The sequence below is a fragment of the Emydura macquarii genome, unplaced genomic scaffold (assembly GCF_026122565.2).
Source record: "Emydura macquarii macquarii isolate MOO-44397 ecotype Brisbane River unplaced genomic scaffold, CSIRO-AGI_Emac_v2 contig_1644, whole genome shotgun sequence".
NCBI lineage: Eukaryota > Metazoa > Chordata > Testudines > Chelidae > Emydura > Emydura macquarii.
The window spans coordinates 3,147,269-3,171,424 of record NW_027131781.1 but is presented as its reverse complement, the minus strand read 5'-3'; the positions used below and the strand labels follow the sequence as shown (position 1 = coordinate 3,171,424).

Sequence of the window (24,156 nt, the reverse complement as noted above, 5' to 3'; positions counted from 1 at the left end):
CCCGTGAGGGCTGGGTGGAGGTTTGGTGGGGCTGAGAGGAAGCTGCTGCCTGTCCCAGCTCAGTGGAGAGGGTAAACGCTCTTTTCAGTTGTTGGTGTTGCTGCGTTTGGGGTTTACTGCACTGACAGGAAATAAAAATGCTGAAACCTGCAGAGGCACAGCAGAGCTGTCCTGAGCGGTTCACCAATGTTCAATTCAGGGGTGTGCGTGCCCAGCCCCACATCCTGAGGGAGCCGGGGGTGCGGGGCTGGAGGGCCTGACACACCACACACTGACTGCCAAGGGGGGATGAGCCTGCTAGCAACGGCTGGGGGGTGGTTTCCTCACATGCTAGGAAGGGGAAGGGGTGGGGGTGTCCCTGTGTGAGGGAGGGAGCCCCAAGTGCAGGCCTGAGAAGACAGCCTGGGCTGGGGTGTGTAGTAGCTAACACACCAGACTGCAGGAGGGGCTGATTTCAGTTGACTCTGGGGGGTGGTTTTGGCTGGAGGGAAGCAGGGAAAGGAAGCCATCTGCTTGCTGAGAGCCTTTGGGTGGCGGGGCGCCGCGCCCCTCATGGGGCAGGGGGATCCGTGCCGGAGCCACAGGGGCGAGACACTGTCAGCAGGTGTAAACGGTGGGCGGGCTGGGGCTTGCTGGCCTGGCTCCTGGAAGCCAGCTGAGGTGTGTGGGGGAAAGAGGGGAGAACAGCACAGGGTATGAAGCCCACAGGAGCGGGGGGTTTGCCGGAGGCTGGCTCAGGCTGTTGTCTTTGCCGCTTATGTGAAGCCTGTGGGAAAGAGTTGAAGGAGGCCTTCATCTCCCAAGTGCCAGAGCCCCTTCCCCCGCCTGCTGTCCCAGGACAAAGCTCTGAAGGCAGGTCACAAACCGCTTTAATGCAAGCTTAAAGAGGCTCTTCCTGTTTGCGTCAGACAGGCCAGTGCAGGGCCCAGAAGAGTGAAACACAGACACAGAAGCACTTGAATCTAGTAAATAACAGTGCAGTCTGGTGGCTGGTTGCATGCGGCGAGCTGGGACGGGAGTGTTCTGTCCAAGGAGCCGGTGTAACAAGCCCTTTCAAGAGGCAGGGCTCCTTTACTGTATCTCTCCGCACCATCAGCCACAGCGACCAGTCTAGTAAAGTCCATCAGGTTCTTGGTCCGTTTGTACCTGGTAAAATGCAGGCCAAATGGACCACTAGCAGGATTTGGCTTCTCCGGTTCCCCAAACGCATGATTCTAAGTAACAGCCCTGCTGTTTTTCCATAACGTTGTTAAACTCAAATAAATTCCCTAGAATTTGTTCTCTTTGGGATATTTCCACAACATGTGACATACCAAGCCATTTGTATATGTGCTGTGCTCAATCGTTTTCATGGTAGGTTTGGAAACCAAAACCTTATGATCAAATAACATTATTAGTAACCTTACAGTTTAAAATGCTTTGTAACCTTTCTAGGTCTCATTGCTTGATTCAAGACAATGTTCTTATGGCATAAATTTTGAGGAAAACGCATTTGGGGAATACAAGAATGTCTGTACTACAGTGTGCCGAATTTTCATGTGTGGTTATCACAACTGCATGCACAATTCAGTACCTTTTATACAATCAAGCCCATAAAATACTCCCCTTTCCCACCGTCAGCCTCTCTAAAAGCTTGGGTAAACCTTTGTGGGATTCACTGAAGCACAACCTGCTTGAGGTATTATTAGTAATGAAGAGAATATCGTCTTGCTTCACAGATGTATTCTGTAGTAATGTCCAGAAAGTGCTTTGAGTGCTTCAGGGAGGAAGTACAGATTGTTGTTAGTATTACAACAATTAGTTTCAACCAGATACAGTACTTCTGTATTGGAAATTAAAATACTTCTCTTTGTCCAGAGAGTGAAAATGACCTGGGGGTATAGAAGGAGTAGGTGCACTTTAAAGGATCCTAAATGTAAAATTAGATCAAGAATTCTGCATGATGGGGGGATTTATGTATATTTATAGTATTCCACATAGCTGTTACTGCCATTAATGGTTTACTTGGGAGCTGAACCCATTTTGCTCCCAACTACGGGCTGTGTAGTTGGCACTGTCTGGTTGCAAAATAATTGCTGTTCTGTCGAGTCGTATGTCAAGATTTATGAACTGATGTCCTAGGTAAAGAATCTTCTGTTCCAGAATAGGATCAGTCTCCTGGCTGACATGGACAAGACTCCAAATGCTGATCATTATTGTTCAGACACGTGTGTGTATGTCTGAGCAGTTCTCTTATTTTCTGCTCCTCCAAAGGGTTCCAGAAAAAGTCAACAAGGACTTTTTGCCAGGGGGGAAAATAATCTTTTAAACTTTATATTCTTCTCTTTTTTTTCAGACTAAGAAGCAAATGCTGGCACCGGTAAGATTACTCTGCTTGCGCAGGTAAAGACGGCTCCTTCTGTTTAGACAGCTGGTAAGTGGCATTGGGATTCTGAAACTTGCATTGTTCTATTTTTTGTGCTTTCCTCTATGAAGGTGACATGCTGTCACTCTAAAGGCTTTGTGCCTACACGTGCAATGCCATGTGATCCCCAGAGGTACTGATTGAATGTCAAGGCAACTTTTCCATCACAAATAATGGAGAGTCACTGCAGAGGGAACAAAAAAGGTTAACTCTGGTTTGGGTGCTGCTCAGGTGGTCAGGGGAATGATTCCAGCAGTAATGCCAATAGGTGTAGGTAACTGCACGGGCAGGTTGAAAGGAGAGAATGCCTTTGGCAAGGCCGTGCTCCGTGTCAAGAAATCGTAGATTGAACTCCAAACTGGAAAGCCTTAAGTTTATATTCTGATTGTTTCTTTATTCTGATTAGAGGATTGTACGTGTACCCATGCACACATTAGCATGTGTGCATGAACCCTGCTCACACTCAAGGAAAAGTCCTTGCTGATTTTCACAGTTCCTTTCTGCTGAGTTATTTCACCTCCTTGTGTTCTTGCAATCTGGTGTACTATATACTGAGCCACATTCTTCTTCCAGTCAAACCAGTATAAATCCAGTGCTCTCTAAATCTGCTCCCCCCAGATTTCTGCTCTCATGAAAAGCTGGAATAATTCCATTGATTGCCAGTGGAGCTACTCCTCATGCACACTGGTGCAAGAAAGAGCAGAATCTTTTTGCTTCTGTTTGGTTGTAATTTCATATCATAGCTACTTAGTTTAACCAACGGATGTAGGGCACTTCATGTTTTCTTTAGGAAACTGGAGCTGGTGGGGGGAAAAAATTGAAATTTTTCAACAAAGAAAAGGACAATTTTCTTTTAATATATTTGCAATAAAATTTCCCAGTGTTTTGGATCAGCTAAATGGGAAGTCAGGGAAAAAAAACCAACATAATTGTGCCCTGGGGAGGGGAAGGGGGAAGGAGTTGGTGTCCATGATCTCATTCAACAGCTAGTAATACTCCTGCCTGGATTAGACCGTCCCTCCAAATGTGGAGGAAAGTGCTTTGTATTCTGCCTTGTCTTCTAAGAAGGGGACTACTTATGTCTCAGTTCTTGTTTAATGAGCAGTGTTCTGTGCATGCTGAAGACTTGCCAAACAACACAAGTAAAATGGGAAAATCTAAGGTCACCTGCACTCTGGCTAGGAATTGACTGTACGTGAACATTAATCTGGAATAAGGTGAGGTGTGAATTTAATGCGGATTAACTGTTCCTGATTAACTCCATGTGAGGGCACACACATTTTGGAAAAAAAGTGCCTTATTCTGATTGATTTTAAGTGGATTAAACTCATTTAGAAATAAGGCAGTTTTATTCCAGAATAAGAACATCCAGAAATGGAATTAATCAGGGATAAACAACCATTGTAGACAAGCCTCTAGCATAACACACACTGGCAATGTTGTACCCTTCTTGTGGCTGGTTCACTATTGGATAACAGCTTACTACTGCTACCTGCTAATAATGCAATTACTCCGTTAGCTCAAGTGGTAGAAGTCTATGCTATAGTGCTGAAGATCACCTGTTCAAGCTCTTGTGAGCATCCCCAGTTTAATTTGAAGGTCAAAGCCCTTTTATAATATCTCTGAATAAATAGTTCCCCTCCTATGTAATTTGATAAACTCTGTTGGAATCTTATTAAAAAAAACTGCCATCTGGGTGAGGAAGAAAAGAAAAGAAAAGATCAGGGGAGGCACAATTCATCTTTAGCAATTCAGTTCTGCCTTTGTCAGACACCAGGAGCCCAGAGCTTTTTCTGCATGGCAGGAAGGGACCATTCAATTGAAAAGCAAGATCGATATCAAGGCCCTGGATGCTAACCCAGATATTTAAATCACCTGGGAGACCATTTAAATGGAAAATCAATAACTGAAGCATGAGAGATTGATTTTAAATAATTTTTATGGCTGTGGGCTTCAAGCTGTTGTCAATATTTCTGCATAAATAATAAAATATATTAAAAAGTTAGACATGACTGACAGCACGCCCAGATAAAGCTTGGGATTGGAGCCATTTCAAGGTGTGGGGAGCAGCGCAAATCATGTTGCTGGCAGGTTAAACCACTGCTGCAGGGTGGGGAAAAGTAAACAACTGCTGCTGACACGCCATTTATTCTCCACTGCTAACACTACTCGACCTCCTTCCTCTCTGGTAGAAACAACAGCAAGGCACTTACAAAAGAAGTGCTGATTTAAAATAAAAAAGTTATGGAAGAAAAAGAGGAGATGAGCATTTTTATAATCCTGAGCCAAAGTGACATTTGTTGATATTCTGCATCAAGTATGACACCGTTACTTCCGTGCTTATTAAAACAAACCCAACAGCTTGGTATATAGCTTATTAGACTATAAATGGGTGAAACCTAGTGATTAGAGAAGGGGATTGGATGTCATGGACCCTGGGTTATATTAGTAGCTCTGCCTCTGACCTTGGTTGAGTCACATACCCTTTTGACTCAACCACGTCCCATCCTTGTCTCTGTAAAATGGGGCTGATAATACCCATTGCATGGTGTGTTTTGTAGCTCAGTTACTCTGTAAAGCACTCTGTGAACGTCACATGAAAAGAGACTATGTGAAACGTTTGTAGGAGGGGGAAGTCTGTGGGCAATTCAGAGAAATCAATGAGCCATTTATTTAAATTTCTGAGCTGGAAATTCAGAGAGTCGGGCTCCACATGGAAGTCAGAAACGCATGTCCCATCTGAGGGAAGCTTTGTCTGGCATTCTTGTTAGGCGTTTAGTAGTGAATCGAAGGACACCATATGGATTCCACTGTTTGTTTATGATACAAATCAGTTCTAATTTAAATGCTTTACCACTTCCCATCTTCCTGATGAAAACAATCACTACTTTCACCTTGGCCATGCTGGAGTTCCTCAGAAATAATAAACAAACGTTGGTTGGCACGGATTTGTGTAACATCTATTACCTTGGTCTCTACAATCAAAAGCCATTTATAGTAAATGTGTTTGCTTTGTACTGAATTACTTACAATGCTGCCAAGTACCGCCACACCAGCTGTTAATTAGGGTTTAGCTTTTATGACCAAAAAGTCTGCTCTGTTGTTATGGAAAATGGGAATAAAAAGTCATTGAACCTATCGTGATGTGAAAATAAATGATAACTTGTTGGTTTAATTAAATAGTCTGTTTATCTAGCCGTCAAAGAGTTTGAACATACACTGGATTATGAACAGCATTTTGCTGGCTTGTTTCCTGTTGTTTGAAGTGACAGTTACCTACTAAATGGCCCACTGAACTCAACATGAATCTTTTAGCAGAAAGTCTAAGGCATCATTTTGCTTCATGTTCTGCCCAATGTGGTTATAAATGCACAACCCCATCCCCAAAACAAAACACACCATCCCCCAAAACCCCACCGTCACCCTACGCAATTAGTTTTATATTTTTATCACATAACAAGAGGGCATCTCTTTAAGTATCTCGTTATATTGCACATGGGTGCACATACGCTCCTTTATTTCTCAAAACTGTTCCCAGTAGGCTATTTTGAGGAAGTTACCATTTATCTGTTGCATGGGCGAAGCAATATTAGGATTAATTCTTCAAAGGCTAATGTATGGTTCTTCCATCCTGCTCCTTACATTGGAGCTTTCAAAAAAGTTGCTTTATGCTTGGATTGAATGTTCCATAACAGTTATATTTTGAATTTGTGGATATTCTCTGAGGGCTCTTCTGATTGAACCACATGTGTTTTTCATGCAAATCTTTGGCATGGTGGGACAGGTAGATGGACTGTTATGAATCCAGCAATTAGGTCTTTTGAAATGATTGGCTGTGCAGCAGCAAATGGACAGGTTTGGTTCATATGTTTGGGTAGACATTTCGCAGATGGAAAAAGCTCTCAGAACTACTCTTGGATGATATAGTGCAAAGGGGCCTTTTAAATGTAGGTGATGGAGAAAATCAATTTGGAGGCCAAAAGATAGATTAGTGTTGCAGAAGGTCACTGAATACTGTTGGTATTTTTTATAAGAGAGTGAGCCAATAAAACAGATGTAGTCCCAGATACAAAATTACCTCACTGTGTAAGAGGCAGGGGGACTTGGACATTATAAATGCATGAGTTTTCATGCTATGGTCCATGCTTCTGTAACAAAACGGGTTGCAAGACTAGAGCAAGACAATTTGTGTCTAATATGTTTGAGATTGTTGCAAAGGAATGCACAAAGTCAGTGCCGGCCTGGTCAAGTGAAGTGCTTTAATTGGTGACACTTCAGTTGCTTGACAGAGCCTCTTTAATCGGTGATTACCCCTTTCCTGAAGTGTTCCAAGAGTATGTTCAAGACTTGGGGTTCTTTACTCATTTGTGTTAGAATCCCGCTTGCTATTCCTCCTCTTCCTTCCTCTCCTGGTGGAGTATTTCAGCAGTTGACAAAAATTCCCAGGTCTACAGTAAAAAATAAATAAATAAATAAATAAATTCCAAGGCACAAGGTATGTCCTATTCTTGTGAGAGTTACACTAGAGTCAAAACAGCAGGCCTATATTATATAGATACATCCTCTAACAGGGAGCAATATCCTGCTTTATGCAGAGGGTCTGGACTTTACATCTGTAATTCCTATGATCCTATCTATCTCCTGCTCAGGAACTGTTTGATTCTTGTCTCTCACACCAGAAGCCCCAGTCTTGAGCCGATCTCAAGGAAAGGTCCTGTAAGATATAAATGGGATAATCTGTTTCTACAGGGTCTGTAGCCTTTTTAAAAAAAATCTTGTAACACAAACATTCCATTTAGTAAAATAAATTAAACACAGTAACGCTAAAGAGCTGCTTTTGTTGTGTCCTACTCTGCAGCTCTCTGCTGCTATGGTTGGTCCTGGCAAGATGTGCAGCTCATGGCAAACATCCTCGACACAGTCCCACAGAGTGCCAACAAAGCCGGCTTCCTTCCATCTCATTAGCTCTGATTTCCGCCCAGGATGAGAAGGACTTTTGAAAAGGAGACCTGGAGCAAAGCTAATGTACAGTATATGTCTGTTTGTATTTGTAATGAGAAGTTGGCAGCCAGCAGCAATTATTCTGCAAACAGCAGTTTGAGCAATCTCAGCATTGCAACATTTCCATGGACTGTGGAATTCTGAGAGGAATCTGTCTGTCTTGAGATAGCAGCATAAATATAGCTGTGTAAGTTATACATTGACTATCTCCGAAACCAAATAGGGACGCTTCGTGCCGATAGTTTATCAACCTTTTTAATGTGACTGGGTGTTGCTGTTCTCTGTTTGCTTTGTATTGGAAACTATGCACACATACGTGCCACTTGCTCTGAAAACCAACCTGCCTGGTTTGTACTGACCTTGTGCGGTGCAGACTCTGCTAAAGGAAAGCCAATCATGCATAGCTGTCAGGAGACAGCCTGCTGCTTCCTCTTTAAATAGTCCAGAAGGAGCTGTGGCATGAAGCACATGCATTGTATGCAGAAGTTAGTCTCCAAGAGAGTGCTAAACTTGTCATGGCTGTTTACTTACGCTTTTGTACTGTTTGTGTAGTCAGAAGTCTTGATCTCATATTTATCTCCTCTTAAAACAGCTACAGTTTATAGTTTAAACACATTAATCATCTCCAAACCTTTAAAGGGCTTTTAAGTGGAGACATTGGCTTTGTTTGCCTTTTAATTTTTATTTAAAGACACCCTTCCCAATTCAGAAGGCAAGTCTTCTCAAACAAACTGCTTATAGATAAGTGGAGTAGCATGCCAAGATTTCTTTTTACAATGGAAAGAGACTTGTGCTCTAGTGGTGAAATACACTCCTGGGCAGGGGGCCAACCACAAGGTCTAGGCACCACTTAAATTCTCAAATTAGGATTTAAGTGGTGTCTAAGCCTCATGCAAGGCCACTGCACCTCAGCCAATTTTGCCCTATGAGACAATTTAAGATTGTGAACTTGCCTGTAAGTCTGTATTGTACTGGTCTGGCTATTCTGTCTGTGTGCCACAGCTCTGATTCATTTCAGAGAGAGCAGCTTAAATGTGTCTCAGAGGCCCTGCACTGCTAACGTCTCCAGGTTGATCAAGGGCCGGAGTTCAAATTTAACAATTCCAAAATCTTATAAAAAGTTCCAGAGGGGAGCCGTCTTAGTCTGTATACAGCAAAAACAACGGGAGTCCTGTAGCACTGTAAAGACTAACAAATTTAATTTCTGCAGGCATAAGCTTTCGTGGGCTGCAACCCACTTCGTCAGATGTAAGAAATAGAAATCAGATAGGGGTACATATATCATGAAGTTGGTAGATTTCCATTTCATACGGCTAAATTCAGTGCCTTCCATAATGAAAAGTTCCAGAGGGGTAGCCGTGTTAGTCTGTATGCAGCAAAAACAACCAGAGTTGTTCTCACAAAATGTTGGCTCAAAATGGAGGTGATTGCGGTTAGACATCGGCAGAAATCTTACAAGAACTGAGCTAGTCAGGTTACCATCATTTTGGGTTTAAATCTTGTGATTATGGCAATCCTTTAAAGATTCAGGTCTGTCCCCAGTCAGAACCAGCAAGGAGGTTCCAGATGACAAAACCGGATCGTTTGGGGGAGCTTTGGATTCCAGTTTTGTTTCAGATTCATTGGTCGTTAATCAGTGGCTGTGAGGGTTGGATTTTGCTTTCAGTTGCCTACGTGCAAATTTAGAGTTACTTCCCTGAACCCTTTTGAGGAAGACAGAATGAGTGTCGAAGCTTCAGGGAGCTAGTCCATCTCCTCTCAAGTGAAATCTTCAAACTCAAGCCTCATCTACACTAGCATTTTTGCTGGCAAAACTTTTGTCGCTCAGGGGTGTGAAAAAAACACCCTCCCGAGCGACATATGTTTTGCCGGCATAAGCACTTGTGTGGACAGCGCTGTGTCGCTGGGAGACGCTCTCACACCGACCTAGTTACCACCATTCATTTAGATAGTTTTATTATGTTGGCAAGAGAGCTCTCTCTCGCCGACATAACGCGGCTACACAAGCGCTCTGACGGGCACAGCTGCACCAGTACAGCTGTGCCGTCTACATTTTAAGTTAGACTAACCCTTAGTCACATGTCAGAGTGACATGTTTACTGACAAGCATTTTAGTGATTCCACTCCAAAGCACTGCAGTACCATTACGGTAAGACATCGTGTTTTGGAGCATTACTGGAGTATTTTTTTTTTAGTGGGAGAAGCTCTGAGCAAAACTAAGAAAACCGAGAGACTTGTCCACCTAGGATAGAAATCTGTCACACTGCAGACTGGGTGGTTCAGGGTTAGATCTCTTTTATGGATAATCACAGGAATTCAGTTTCCAGGGGCTGTTAATCCAGCTCTTTGTGAAGGGAAAATCCACAAAAACAAACAAACACGAGCTGCTGCTTGTCCTGGAGTCTCCTCCCTGGGTGCTGTAGCCTGTATTTACACCCGTGTCACATAAACACCTAACTCCGCCCGAGGTCTCTTTCCTCTAATGAAGCACTTGGGCATTACGCCGAGTGACGAAGGGCACAGGTAGGCCCATTAATAAGGAAACATTTTCGGTAGGCCCTCAATGCGGCCTAGGTGTGTGACTCCCTCCTATTTAACCTGATTGTTGACGTTTCTCCCACAGCTATGTTGGAGTCAGAGCCTTGTGCTGCTCTGGTTCAGACCGATGTTTTCCCACGGGGAATCACATACAAGGATGAATCATCTAGAGTTTGTCAAGCCCCATGTAATGCTCAAAGCATTTTTTTTTTATCATCATCACTGGAATCCTATTTAGATGCTGCTTAATACATCCAGATGTATAAAAATCAAGCTAATTTGGATCCTTTGAGAAGCCCAGATGAAGCATACTGTCACTTACTGAAGAATCTCTGTGCTTGGCCTGTATTTTCATGTGGCTTTGTGGAAACCTGGATGTGTTTGTTTCCTCCCACTTTCATAGTTGTAGGAGGGTTGCTATCTAGGCATGGCTAACTAATCCAAGGGTACATCTACCCTGCAATTAGAAACCTGCAGCTGGCCCCTTACAGCCACTGTTTTTTAATTCCAGCGTAGACATTCCCCAAGTGTCTCACAGCCAGGCTGGCTCAAGATGCCCTTGGAAATTTGCTGGGGATGGGTGAGAGAAACTAGATGAGTTAGGATTTCCCCCACCATTGATTTCTTTCTTCAGGCTAAAAAATACAACTTCACTCCAGATGCTGGAGGCCTTAAAGTAATGATTTCATAGTTTGCTATTCACAGGTCTCCTCTGTCCCAGTTGATCCAAATCATACCATACGATCCTGCTGGATATGAATGGCTGGCATCTGAAACTGGGCTTTATTTATTTAGGGGAGATCTTACAAAGGAGCTCCTGATATGATGTCCTCCTTCAACAAGGGCAGCTCTTCATATAGTACCGTATAATTTATAGGAGGCGTCCATGCCCCAAGATTTCTGCCAGCTCAATTCTTTAGCCCCCACGCCAGTCAAACTAAAATGTAGCCTACAATAAACTGACAATATGCCTGATGAGAACCCAGTGCAGAAAGAGGCCTGAAGCAACTTCAAGGGAGCTACCCCAATGGAGATCTGGTCTGCCATGGGCCTTTCCATCAGTGCGAAACTCCATGACAAACGCAGACAGGATGTAAAGGAAACTCTCAAAGGAAACAAACACAATCCTGGGGTCTCTTATGTCTGTGTTGGAAAAGCCCCAACAGGAGTAGGGAATCAGCCCCAAAGGGCACTGAACTGCCTTATGTCAACCCAAAAGGCAGCTCTGGGGATGGGAGGGTGACGTGGAGTCTAACCGCACACAGGGCTACCCTGCTTTCTTCACCATCTGCAGCTGTGTAGGCCACCGGCACAGGTTTGGTTCTCCCAACAGTTAAAGCAGAGAGATCCAAATGCAGAATGGAGTACTTGGGAAGATCATGGATTTGACATGCTCCCTGGAGAGCTGTGGGTTCATATCAATAAATTGCAGCGAGGCCTACATAATGAAGTATTTACATCTGTCAGATGGCTCTGCCCCAATATTTTTTCAGTATGTAAAATAAAACCTCACCCATTGTCCTCAATGCTCTGAAATTTACAAAGAAAACAAACTTCTCTAGGCAGGAGTGAACTGAGAAACACGCGACAGTGAATTTCTTTTACCATCTCACTATGGGGTGCGTGCGTGTGTATATGTGGAAGAACCGTTTTTTAATCTGTCTTCCATTTTTTTAACACACCCACATGGTCATTCTTGCACAGTGGCATCTCAAGGTGCTTTGCAAACCATCCATAAAACCAAACTAGCATCATGTTACTCAGGTGAGCAAGTTCTGTTAGCTTCCCTTGAGACTGCTCAGGAGAGAGAGGTGATCCAGGTCGTCCCTAGCGAATGAAGCTCCTGTGAGGCAAGGACACGGTATTAACCCCATTTCACGTACTGAGAAGCATCCAGTGACTTGCCGGCAGAGAGTTGGTGGCAGGACTAGGAAGAGAGCCCAGAGTTCCTGTCTTTCTGCCCATGCCCTAATAACAAAAACACCCTTCTTCTTTCATGTGAGTAAACGCAGCAGAGAGGGCATGGTTCACCGAGAACATAGTACTGAAAACATCCTAGCGAGTGCCCTTTCAGTGAAGTGAGAGATGCTGCACAGACGCATGCTTTTTTTAACCGTGCTGTGACACTTAGGTTGTGCCATCCTACTGGTTAGCAGGGTCACAGCACAGTCCAAGTGTTACGGTAACTGTTGTGACATTTTCTTCGCTGATGTGCAGTACCCAGTTTTCAGAAACCTGCTGCAATCTCTGCTGCCTGCGGTTGCAAATACAACCCAGAAAAAATGCTTGCTGTTGTACTAGATTCTGTCCATTAGTTCGACTTATGAGAGGTCACCTTTGCATGACCTATCATGACTTAATCTTTACAAAGAATATTAACTGCAACGTCATAATATCTTTGCAATCCCGATCTGAAGAGACATTGTACCTTTTTATAACTCAGCCTAAGGAAACATCCACTCTCTTTACTGTAAATATGGCTTCTTTTTACTGTCTCTCCTCCATCCTCTGTAAGACTGCAAATCTCTCTGATGCTGGTGCCTTAAATTAAGCCACTTTGCTCCAAAATACATCTTAATGCAATTTTGGCCCACAATATAATAAAAGCAATGGTGCAGCAAAAGGAAGGAATAGCATTGGTGGGATTAACTTCACGTGGGTCAGAAACATTCTAGAAAAACAATCACTGTGAACTCCAGGGGCACAAGCAACTTCAGCTGGTGCTGCAGCTAGTACAGTAAGTCGTTTGCAATTGAAAAGGCTAACGCTTCTGGGATAGCGATTGGCCTCATCTTATAGGACACGGAGTGTCCCCAACTCCTGTTCAGATCAATGGAAGTGCCCTGACACGCGGAGGATTAGGCTGGAAGTGCTGATCCGGTCTCTAGAGGACGATGCGCTGTGTTAATGTGAGCAGAGGACTAAGGATTGCCCGAGTTCTAATACCAGCTATGACACTGATTCCCTCTGTTGCCCTGGGCAAATCATTTCATCTGTGTCCTAGTGCAGTGTCTGGGAAACGGGGTTCATACAGGCCTACCTCCCTGGTGGGGGTGGGGAGGACTGACAAATGTTTGTGCAGTGCTTTAATACCCAAAAGAGCAGGATATAGAATGGCTTGCTTCTCAGTCGCCCCTTCAGCCACACGTTTGCCTTGAGGACAAAGCTAGGAAGCAATCATGGGTGTTGGCTGAAAGTCCCTGCCCTCTGAGGGCTGTGCAATGGCCTGTGTGAAAAGACAAGAAAGAGGCTCTGTCTCATTTCTCATAGCAAGTGTCCACGTTGTAAAAAACACCCCGACAATGTCTCACCAGAGCAGCCAAGTACTCAATTATACTCTCTGCTCGCTAGAGAAGAAAAACAGAACAGAACCGAACCGGTGGCCTGCTGGTGGAAGGCCCCATATCCCAACACAGTGCTTCAGAACTGCGCCATCCTCCTCAGACAGCAGCAGAACACAGCCCAATTTTAACTTGGCACCAGCTGTGGAATGACTTGTGTAACCAAGCCGTGCCTGGACCAAAACCCTGTGCTTCAGGGGAGTCCAAATTGGAATACCAAGGCCTGGCCCTTATTTCTGTGTGGGGCCTAACCAACGCCTACAATCTGGGTTAAAAGCTGCATCTGCGCTCCGGCGACGTGATGATGTGTCTCTTGCTGAGGTCTAGATCCCACGTCCTTATACAACCATGGTAGCTGCTCCATACCGCTGCCTCATTTCTGTTGTGCGGGCAAGTTTCTGCGCCATTGTTTGTCTAGCTTTCAGAGTGTAAAAGTTGTGCCCACAGAGAGCTGTGGAAATTTTGTCTTCTCGCTGGATAACTTGGCAGAGGATGAGGACAGCACTGATTTGCCCATGGCAGCACCTGTCAAGGACCTACAGATAAAATTTAAAAGGCTTGTGACAGCTGGAAGGTGAGTGCCTCTGAGGTTCTCGGATGGCCTGTACCAACAAATCCCCATGCCTTTGCCCTGAAAGTGAGATAAGTCATAGAATTTAAGGCCAGAAGGGACCGCCATACCATCTAGTCTGACCTCCTGTACATCACAGGCCATCAACGCCCCTCAGCACCCGCACACTAAACCCAACAACTGACATGAGACCAAGGTATTACAGCTGACAAGCAACTAGACTGTTAAGTAATATGGATGATAGGTGAAAAAACAGCTCCGAGAACCGGTCCAAATAAAATCACATGTTCATTATAGAAGCAGAGATGATGAGAATTCCCTTGCAAACTTCAGCATGGGCATCCGGCAACCTTTTTGGCCCTTGTCTGTCACGTATGTAGCTATGTAAATGTAAGGGAGATGATATGACTTTGTATGTGCTGCACTTTTGCTGTGAGAGTCTCCCAGTCTGCCCACTGGGGAGTAGTGCTGTGAGTTAATCGAAGATGGCACTGACCGAAGGGTGATACACAGTGTGCGCTCTCTCTCGCATGCAGACTTCTACATGTTTGTTCCATCTTTTTTGTTTTGAAAGACTCTAGGCCACCTTGCCCTCTCTGGGGTTGTATACTCCCCTAGTCTTCCTGGAGGCAGTTCTGTCCCTTCCAACCTCCACCCAGGTTCTCGGACCAGTCGAGACAAGGCTCCTGTAGCAGGAGAGACAATAACAAAGGATTTAAGCTTGGCTGCACAAACCTTGCCTCCTCCGTGGCTCAGTCGGGCCCTGCGTGTCATCAAGGTTGGCCGTGTCAGTCAGTTTGAGGGTGTGTCCAGGGGAGGTGCCGTAGTCAGACCACAGAATCCAATTTCTCACATATTTCTCAACCACCTGTTTCCCTTCCGAGCTGCATGGGCCCAGATAACATTGGACCGTTAGGTCCTCAACACTATATCAACTGAATATACCCTGAAATTTTCCTCAATACCCCCCTACCAACCCACTTCCCCGTCCCTTCTCACAAGCAACTTCCCATTCAGGAGGTGGAAACCCTTCTGTGAGTAGGGGTGGTAGAAGAAGTCCCTCAAGGTATGATGGGAAAGGGGTTCTATCCCAGATACTTCCTTATCCCAAAGGCCAAAGGAGGCCTCAGGACTATCCTAGACCCTGTGTCAGCTTAACAAGTATCTCAAGAAGCTGAATCTCCACATGGTCTCCCTAGCCTCCATCATCCTCTCTTTGGACCCAGGTGACTGGTATGCCCCCCTCGACTTAGAAGTCTCTTATTTTTACATTTCAGTTTTTGATGGACACAGGAGGTTCCTCTGTTTTGTTGTGGGCAATGCTGTTATCAGTTTATGGTGCGACTCTTTGGCCTTTCCTCTGCCGCACCATGGGTCTTCACAAAGTGCATGGTGGCAGTGGCTGCTTACCTGCAGCTTCAAGGGGTACAGATCTATCCTTACCTTGACAACCAGCTCATCAAGCCCACTCTACCAGGGCAGCAGCAGCAGCAGCCTTCCTGCTGGCGCAGGCGCCGATCCAAGGCATCTGCAGAGCCGCTACCTGATCTTCTGTCCATACCTTCGCAACCCATTATGCCACCACCCAGCAGGCACGAAACGACACCAGCTTCGGCAGTGCGGTATTACGAGCGGCACATCTGTGAACTCCAAACCCGCCTTCAGGCTCGTGAGTCCCTAACATGGAATCGACATGAGCAAGCACTCAACAGAAGGAAAAAAACCGGTTACTAACCTTTCCTGACTGTTGTTCTTCGGGATGTGTTGCTTGTGTCCATTCCATGACCTGCCCCTCACCGCCAGAGTTGACAGCAAGAAGAAACCGAGGGAGTGCAGGCCCAGTGGTGCCTCATATACCGCGGCATTAGTGCGGGGCTACAGAGGAGACTGGAGCCGGCCCTCTGGATGCTGCCAAGGCGAAAAAATCTCTGGCAGCCAGGCATATGGGCACGCACGCACCTAACATGGAAAGGACATGAGCGAAACCATTTTTTTAATTTTTAAAGTCTGTTAAGGGCTTTAGAAGTTTCTTAAGTCAGGCTTCCTGAAGGGGGAGAGTCCAAGATAGCTGGTAATACCACAGGCCAGTGTTCAAGCTCCCAGATAAATGTACTCCCTGATGGCATGATGCATGGTCATTGAAAATAGGGTAAAGTTATAAAAGAAGGAAACAAATATCTCCCCAGCAATACATTTCAAAATGAATGGAAAGCCATAAACCAGCAGCATTTGGCTTTTACGTTGCCAATGGTAGCTCTCAGGCAGAGAGCATTAGCTTCCCACAGCACACCTGACGCACGCCACAACTGGAGTACTGCGCACAACTGGCACTTTCATGCTCTCCTACTTACTTATCGTGACATAGGGCCCACTTCAAGCCGCAAGATGGCCCCATGCCAATGGAAGTCAATAGGAATTGGGCATCCCCGAATGGCTGTTGTGACGAAGGGAACCCCAGAGCCTTGCAGTGACTGGCCTCAAATCTGAGGCAAGTTTCCATCTGAGAACCCCACACGTAAAGTCTTGGCCTCGTTGAAACAAAACTCCCATTGACATCAGTGGGTCAGGATTTCACCCCCAGCATTTATCAATCCTAATTCCCAAGTGTTAGGGTTCCCCAAAATACACCCTGCCTTTTTGCACGGAGAGAGAAGTGTTTTCTTCTAGTCTTTATAATGGATTCATGGTCATTCAGCAGCAGCAGCTGGGGGATTGAGTTTCTGTATTTTTCTATTACACTCTGGTAGGGGAAGAAATGAAGCTTTACAAAAATGGCTGGGAGGCTGTGATAACTGTTAGTTTATTGAACAGAGGAAAACTTCCTTCCTTGGGCAAAGTCTCGTCTTTATGAGTGTAGGCCAACGTAACTGCAATGCCTTGGGGAGATGTTGATCTGGAGATCTGAGGGTTATTGTGGACACGAACTTGACCCTATTTGCTTATCTTGGCAGGCGGTGCCCCTGGAGGCTGATAGCCCTGACACTATGGAAGCATTGCTGGAGTCTGGTGCTGTACTGTCCTTCCATTTCCTGTGTATGTGCGAACGGAAAAAGAGGAAATAATTCACATTAGAATTATAGCCCTTGGCCCAAGTGTTTGATTTTTCAGGGAATGTTTCACAGATGGTTTGCGTCAGTTCAATATTTTTTCGATCTAGCCAATAACATCTGCCAGGCTTGGGCTTCTGTGTATAAATGGAGGGTATTAAACGAAACCAAAGAGACAGAAGAAAAGAAAATCAGGTGTTTTCTTCACAGGATCTGAAAAATAATCAGGAAAATTGTTAATGTCATTAAAATACCTCTCTTTGGAGGCTAGGATTTTCAAAGCAGACTATGGCCTGGTCTATACTGCCAACGAGAGTTACGCAAGCTAGGCAGAGTAGCTTGCGTAACTCCCATCGACTTTAGCGTGCCATTTCCACTGCGCTGCGCCGATGGGAAATGCGTTCCCATTGACGCAGCGCTACGCTTTTTTTGGAGGTGGTTTGAATAGATCGACTTCTGGATCGATTGAGCGGGTCTTCACTGCCACTCAATCGATCCAGATAAATTGATCTGATGGCGGTGAACTTGCCGCCATCAGTGTAGACATACCCTAAGGAAGTTGCATACCCAATTCCTATTGGTATCCAATGGCATTTGAGTCCCTTGTCACATACTGTTTAATTGTTCTTAATTTCCCATTATGGAGAGCGTGTTGCCTTGTGATTGATTAGAGCAGAGCTCTGGCAGGTCTCTGCCACTTACTCAGTGTCCCAACTGGGAAACGTCAGACAAACGCTCACTGAGCTGTGAAATGGGTAGAATAGTACTGAACTCTGCTTGGGCGGTGGTAAGACTTCTCTGGTGACTCTGAAGCTCTGTAAGATCCCTGGAGGGAAGGTATTACAGAAATGCAAACTCTCTCATTTTTGGTTTCTTTGACTTAGTCCTGTAGGCTCAGAGGACCTAGAAAACAGAGCTGCATAATTTAGCAGATGGCTGATTTTATTTATTTACACCTTGTATCCATACCCATTCAACTGCTTGTTTCTACCCAACGTAACTCATATCCCCAGGCAAGAGATGTAGATACCTACATTACCCGGGGGTTCTATTGGGTGAAAGACTGGCTATTCAGTGCTTTGCTATGCCAGCTTGTCCACAGTTTCTCGTTATTGAAACTGGCCTCTCCACCTCAAACCATCCTTTATGTGTCTGTTCACTTCATTGCCCTTTACAATATTCCTAATCCAGAACCAAGCTGATGCACTGAGGCTTGGGCTATACATAAAAACTAGATTGACCTAGCTACGTTGCTCAGAGCTGTGAAAACTTTTGCACCTTGTGAGGTGTAGTTAGTTCAACCTAACCCCCACTCAGTGCTTAATTTGCAATGAAAGAGGTGCCGGGGCTCAAGCAATTTTTTTCCGTTCATAACTGATGCAGCAAGCCCAGAGGCACCAGAGCTCTGTACTGCCAAGCCTAGAGGTGCTGGGTTCAGCCCTTGCACAAATTAAGCACTGCCCCCGCTGTAGAGGTAAGAATTCTTCCACTGACTAGCTACCACCTCTCACAGAGGTGGCTTAGCTACAGAGACAGAAAAACTCTTCCAGTGATGTCAGAGGCATCTATCCTAAGGCCATGTCTACACTACACAGTTTTGTCGCCATAAGGCAGTTTACATCAACCTAACTATGGAGGTGTACGTGCTGTAATGCTCCTCCCATCGTTTTAGCTCACCTGCTACACCGACCAAATAAAACCACCTCGACAAAAGGCGAATACTCTGGGTTCAAGTTACTTCACACTGCCTGGCAAATTCAGACCTCACTCTCCAACCCCACCGCAGCTGGGCATAGACAGAACATCACCCCCAACTAATACTCGACACTTATGCAGCCTTCTGCATCTTCGCACTGTTGTACAAATGTTAATTAAGTGGAACTAACATTATCTAAAGCACCCTTAGGAGGGCCGAGCTCATGGTCACAGCAGTTCATCAGAAAGATTAATCCTATATAGTGTTTTCCAAAACTGGTAGCAGGTGTCAAATGTTCACCACCATGAGGAAAGAAGCTAAATGAAAAATTCCGAACTCTTCGATTGCATTCACCTACGTTGCTACACTGAGGTTGGGTTCTAGTAGAAACTGCATCAATTTCTGGCAGGTTGCACATAGGCCTGCCTGCTTAAAAGAATCTGACACATCTGATATGAGTTGGTGTCATAGCAGCGAGGTACTACAGTTTGGCTGGGGCAATGTGCAGGTTTCAGCTAGGTGGCATGTCACTGACCTGCATGCCATGTGTCCTCACAGGAGATAAGGTGGGTGAGGTAATTAATATCTTTTATTGGACCCACTTCTGTTGGTGAGAGAGACAAGCTGTCTCTGGAATATCCAAGGCCCGACACAGCTGCAACACCCTCCCCACTTGGCTTCCCACTGAGGTATGAATATTGTTAAGTGCTGGGTGGAACCTTATTATGAGTTGAGTTAAAACATCATTGAGACTGATAGGTGTGAACTCACTCTTCAATTAACATAACTATAAGGATGATTCCTCACCTATGATACGAGGAGTATGTGAACCCACCCAGTAACTTTTGCTTAGGCTATGTCTACACTAGCACTTATGTCAGCAAAACTTTTGTTGTTCAGAGGTGTGAAAAAACAATCCCTTATGTGACATAAATTTTGTTAGCACTGTGCACGAGTGCTTATGCCATGTTGGTGGGAGATGCTCATTGAGCTGGCTTTATTCATTTAACAGAAGCTCTCTCTCCCAATGGCATAACACAGCTACACGGGCGCTCTTACAGCAGCACAGCTGTATCGGTACAACTGTGCTGCTGTAAGCTTGTAAGTGTAGACATGGTCTTAGTATTCCTTTGCCTAGGGATGTGTGGGGAGGGGGAACAAACAAAAAACAAAAATGGGAGAAACTGGGAGACAGAGAGACAGCCCGAAGGAGCAGCCGAAAGCACAATGGCTGACACCTGGGGAGAAGTTTCTGAGTCGGGGTACAGGCTGAAGAGAGGTTCTTGGAGCTGTGAGCATAATGGCTTTCCTGCCATTGAATTCCTTCTGCATTCAGAGACACAGGACTTTGTCCTTTCTTCCTAAATAAACAAAACTACATCAAAGAAACACCTATCACCCATTTCTCCTTCTAACCGGAACAACCTACTAGACCCTGAATTTTTGGCTAGTTGCTCAAGTTAAAAGGGGTAACACTATGTATGAAGATGGCTGGATCAATGGTTAGGGCCCAGGATTTAGGAGAGACAGGTTCAGTTCCCAGCTACCCCACAGATCTCTTGTGTGACCGTGGGCAAGTCACTTATCCTCTCCATGCCTCAGTTCTCCATCTGTTCAATGGGAATAATAGCCCTGCCCTGCTTAACGTGGGGGATAAATACAGTGAAGATTGTGAGATGCCCATGTATTATGGAAATAGGAAATATAAATATCCAAGAGATTCTCACTGGTGATGCACACTCATTCTTAGAGTCTTGCAAATCTGTGGATATCTGCTTAGCATCTGCGGGCCATTTTTGCAGGTAGTGGATCAGATACAAATTGTGTATTCACTCAGGGCTCTACTCATTGTCATTTGTAAATCGGGTGGTTTACAAAGATATTTATTGAATAATTATTTGATAAACTTTGCTAAATGTTGTGAATTATTCCTTACCATTACTCATCAGTTATGATTTTCAAAGCATTCTAGGAGATTTAGACACATTTCCTGCTCATTTTAATTTCATTTCTATTGGAAGATAGGATATTCCCACTCCTCCATGAAAATCTCCCAAATATAAACTTGAAAAGTCAATATGGGAATTGGTAAACCAAAATATTCAACATTCTTTCACAGAGCATGATTTTCTGCATCTGTATTCTTGTTTCTTTACATTGAAGAACAATGTTTCTCCTTTGGAAAATGAGCTTCAGTGCATTCAGGTTTCATATATGTTTTCACCATCGCATACACACAGAATCACAGCACTATTCCATTTCCTTCCTTTTATCCTTTGTAAATTGATTTTGGTTCCTACAACGAATGAACGTTTTCAGAAAGATTTTTTTTTTTTTTTAATAAAAACAAATAGAAATATATTTTGGGGTTAAATTTCAGATTTGTACAGGAGATGAAAAATCCTGTTTTTGCTATAAAGTCTGTATCAAGGTGGCCAGATTACAGCCCGAGTTATGTCGGTGTAAGTCCAGAAAACTTCATTGATCTCAAATGGTTTATGCTTGTGTGACTGGAAACAACTCCATTTGAAGACAGTGGAGCTTTTCTGGATTTACACCAGTGTAAACTGAGGGTAGAATTTGGGTCAATATTTTGAAAATCTGCTCTTCTAAACTCCTATCAGTACATTGGATTCTGAATATTCACACTGAAGATGCACAGTGGTGTGCAACATTGCTTTGCTCACCCCGTTCACTTCCTGGTCCTTCAGCTCTGTAACTGTAACAAATATTTTTTCCATAAGATGTCAGTGTGCCGCAAGAATTCATGTGTTTGTTTGTCTATAAAGTAACATAAAAACCAGATGGAAGCCCTTCTTCTGCATCATCATCAAACTGGAGCTCATTTATATCTCTGAGCATGTAACTTAATATTTTGGTTTGCTGAGAGAAAAAGGAAACTGGTGCACTGCTCCAGTTCTGTGTATTTTGTACCACAAAACGATAATCAGCAGCCGTCAATGTTTGTCCTTTGGTGAAAGCTTCCCAGGAAGGCAATGAAAGACAAATGGAATAAAAAAATCATTGAACTATGTCCAGCCAATCATAAGCCTCATTCTCCTCTCACTAGCTTCTGTCTTGCCTCAGTGCGATTCTGCTGACTTCACGGAGCTACTCCTGTTTTACACGAGTGTAAAAGAGAGGAAAATTGGGCCCAAGGCACTATTTCCATTCCATCTGTTTGAAATGATAGAAGGGGAAATGTTTTAGATAATATCACGGTTCTTGCTTTCTTGCACAGAAAATGGATACAGTCAAAACCAGGAGAAAATAATTGATACTTTTGACTAATGTAATATCTTGGAGGACTTTCCAGTCCCGATTAACCCACTTATGAGAGCTGCTATGGGAGAGCTAAGAAGGATTCTATTAAGCATGGCCATTGGTGGTAGAAAGTTTCTTATGGAAAATTTGTGCCTTGTTTTTGCTCGTTAATTGCTCATGATTTTCTGCCATTGAAATATTCACTTTTTTCCAGGGGATGGGTGAGGGGAAGGAGTGAAATTTAGACAGGCTGGCAATTATTCCCAGTGAAGCAGGCAGAAATGTGCAAAACCCTTTAGTATAAAAAAGCACGCTTGAGAAAATTGCCAGAGGAGGTGAGGCCAAAGTTGCATACTCTGAGAAATGAGCACAGGGCTGGGGACCATTAACTTTTAATAGGGAATTTTGCCTAACTCAGGGCTGTGTTGTGCTGCTGAAATATATAAAAATTAAGTACCTCAGGATTTGGCCCTTAACATGGGGCTTAACATGTGCATAGAGTCTTGTGCCAGCTCTTCTTTTGTCCTTGTGACAAGCTGTCCGGGACCTCTGATGAATGTGTTCCTGGACTGGAAGTTGCCTGCCCTTGAGAGCTATGATTGCACCCGAGCCAAAAGGAAAACCACTATACCCCGGTCTGACAAGTGTATTTTTCCCCTGCAATGTTCAGCTCCTCTAACGTGTGTCCGTGAGTGGTGTTTTGGTAGTGCGGAGAGGTCCCCCTGGGGATCAGCGCCCCAGTGTGCTGGTACTATGCCATCTCTGACGCTGTGTCTGAGCACGGCTATAAGCTCTTTGCTCACCATATCATTTGTTAAGTTGTATGCCTTAGTGAGGAGCAGCTTTCAGTTCTGGATTTGCTAGTAAGGGCCTGATCCAAAACCCACTGAAGTTAGTGGAAAGTCCTGCTGGCGTCACTGGGAGTTGGATTGGGGCTGTATGGCAGACAACAGGCTGTCCCTATTCAGCTAAATAGGAAAGAACTTGTGTTCCTTCTTCTTCAAAGAAATGACTGCAAGGGCTGAGAATATTTATTTCTCTCAGGGTAACAGTCATGGTTGGATGGTTTAGATGCTGCATAATCCTTTTTCCTTCTCTAGTTTCAATTCAATTTTTAAATCCAGTAATATGCGTAATAATCCATAAGTCTGGGATTAGTACAACATTATATGTTCCTTGAAAGCCTTTCTGATCCCATAGTTTGTTTAATCTTTTATTAATGTTAACTACTTCATGTACTGTCCAGTAAGCCCAGGAAGGGCATCTTCAAATGCAATCAAACTAGAATGATACAAAAATATAGTAACGCACACATTTGTCTTTACCACAAAAAATGTCTTCTGTTCTATGCCTGTCATGTCCCAGACAAAGCCCATATTACGTTGCTAGCTTCAGAACTGTCCAGAAGAAACACCTGCTGACATGACTTTGACGGTAAAGGAGGATTGTTGAAAGATGTATTTTGGGAGCAGAAGTGGCTGGCAATTTTCAGCAAGGATTGCAGACGTGCCATGGGGAAAACTGGCCCCATCCTTCCCAGTGCCAGGGAAACCTCATGGCACCATTCTTTGGCCTCATCTGGAACTTTATAAAACAAAAAGAAAAGCATTTTGGAAAGTGGCCGTTTTGCTGCTAAAAAAGCTGTGGTTGTGAAAATGCCAAATTTCCGCCTCTGGCAAATGCAGGGCTTCATCCAGATCATGAAATGTCATAATTTTTGCCACAAAGAAGCAGTGTTGCTGCCCATGTCATCGTTACCATGTAAATTACCCATTTTCTTTCATACTCCATGTATGTTTCCTTTAATTGTAACGCTGTTACGTTATGTAAGCACCTCTTATATATACCCCAACTGCAGGCTTTATTTTTGTGGTAAATTCTGGGTACAAATTCTGACCCTGTTTGCCACATGGCCAGACCATAATATATTTTAGTATGTACCTGGAAGCTCTTTTTGCCCACTGAACCCAAAAGCAACCAGTGAACTGGTCAAAGTATATTCTGTAGTCAGGAAAGACTGTGCAGTCACATAGGGCATGAAAAATGATGTCTGTTTGGAACATGATTATAGTATAACAGAGAAGGGCTAAGAGGCAGTGTCACTTGCTTTTGACAGGAGGAGGACAGTCTGGGTTATTGTAGATTTCATGGTGATGAGTCCCTTAGAACTAACCAAGACAAACAGAAAAGACCAGATTGTCTGTTCCACTGCCTCTTTATACTACTGGTCAGAAAGAGACCACAGAGTATTTTGATTTGCAGAAATGGCTCTGTATGTATTGTGCCGGAAGGTG

At 44.2% G+C, this 24,156-nt stretch overlaps 1 long non-coding RNA gene across 5 annotated transcripts in view; it reads left to right on the top strand.

Annotated features, from left to right (window-relative positions):
- LOC137158002 (uncharacterized) overlaps positions 1-24,156 on the top strand; it is a 339,725-nt gene continuing 315,569 nt past the window's right edge. For all 5 annotated transcript variants that reach the window (XR_010921267.1, XR_010921270.1, XR_010921265.1 and 2 more), the window contains exons 1-2: positions 1-71; positions 2,336-2,413. This is a non-coding gene — a long non-coding RNA (uncharacterized lncRNA). The remainder of the gene's footprint in view (positions 72-2,335; positions 2,414-24,156) is intronic.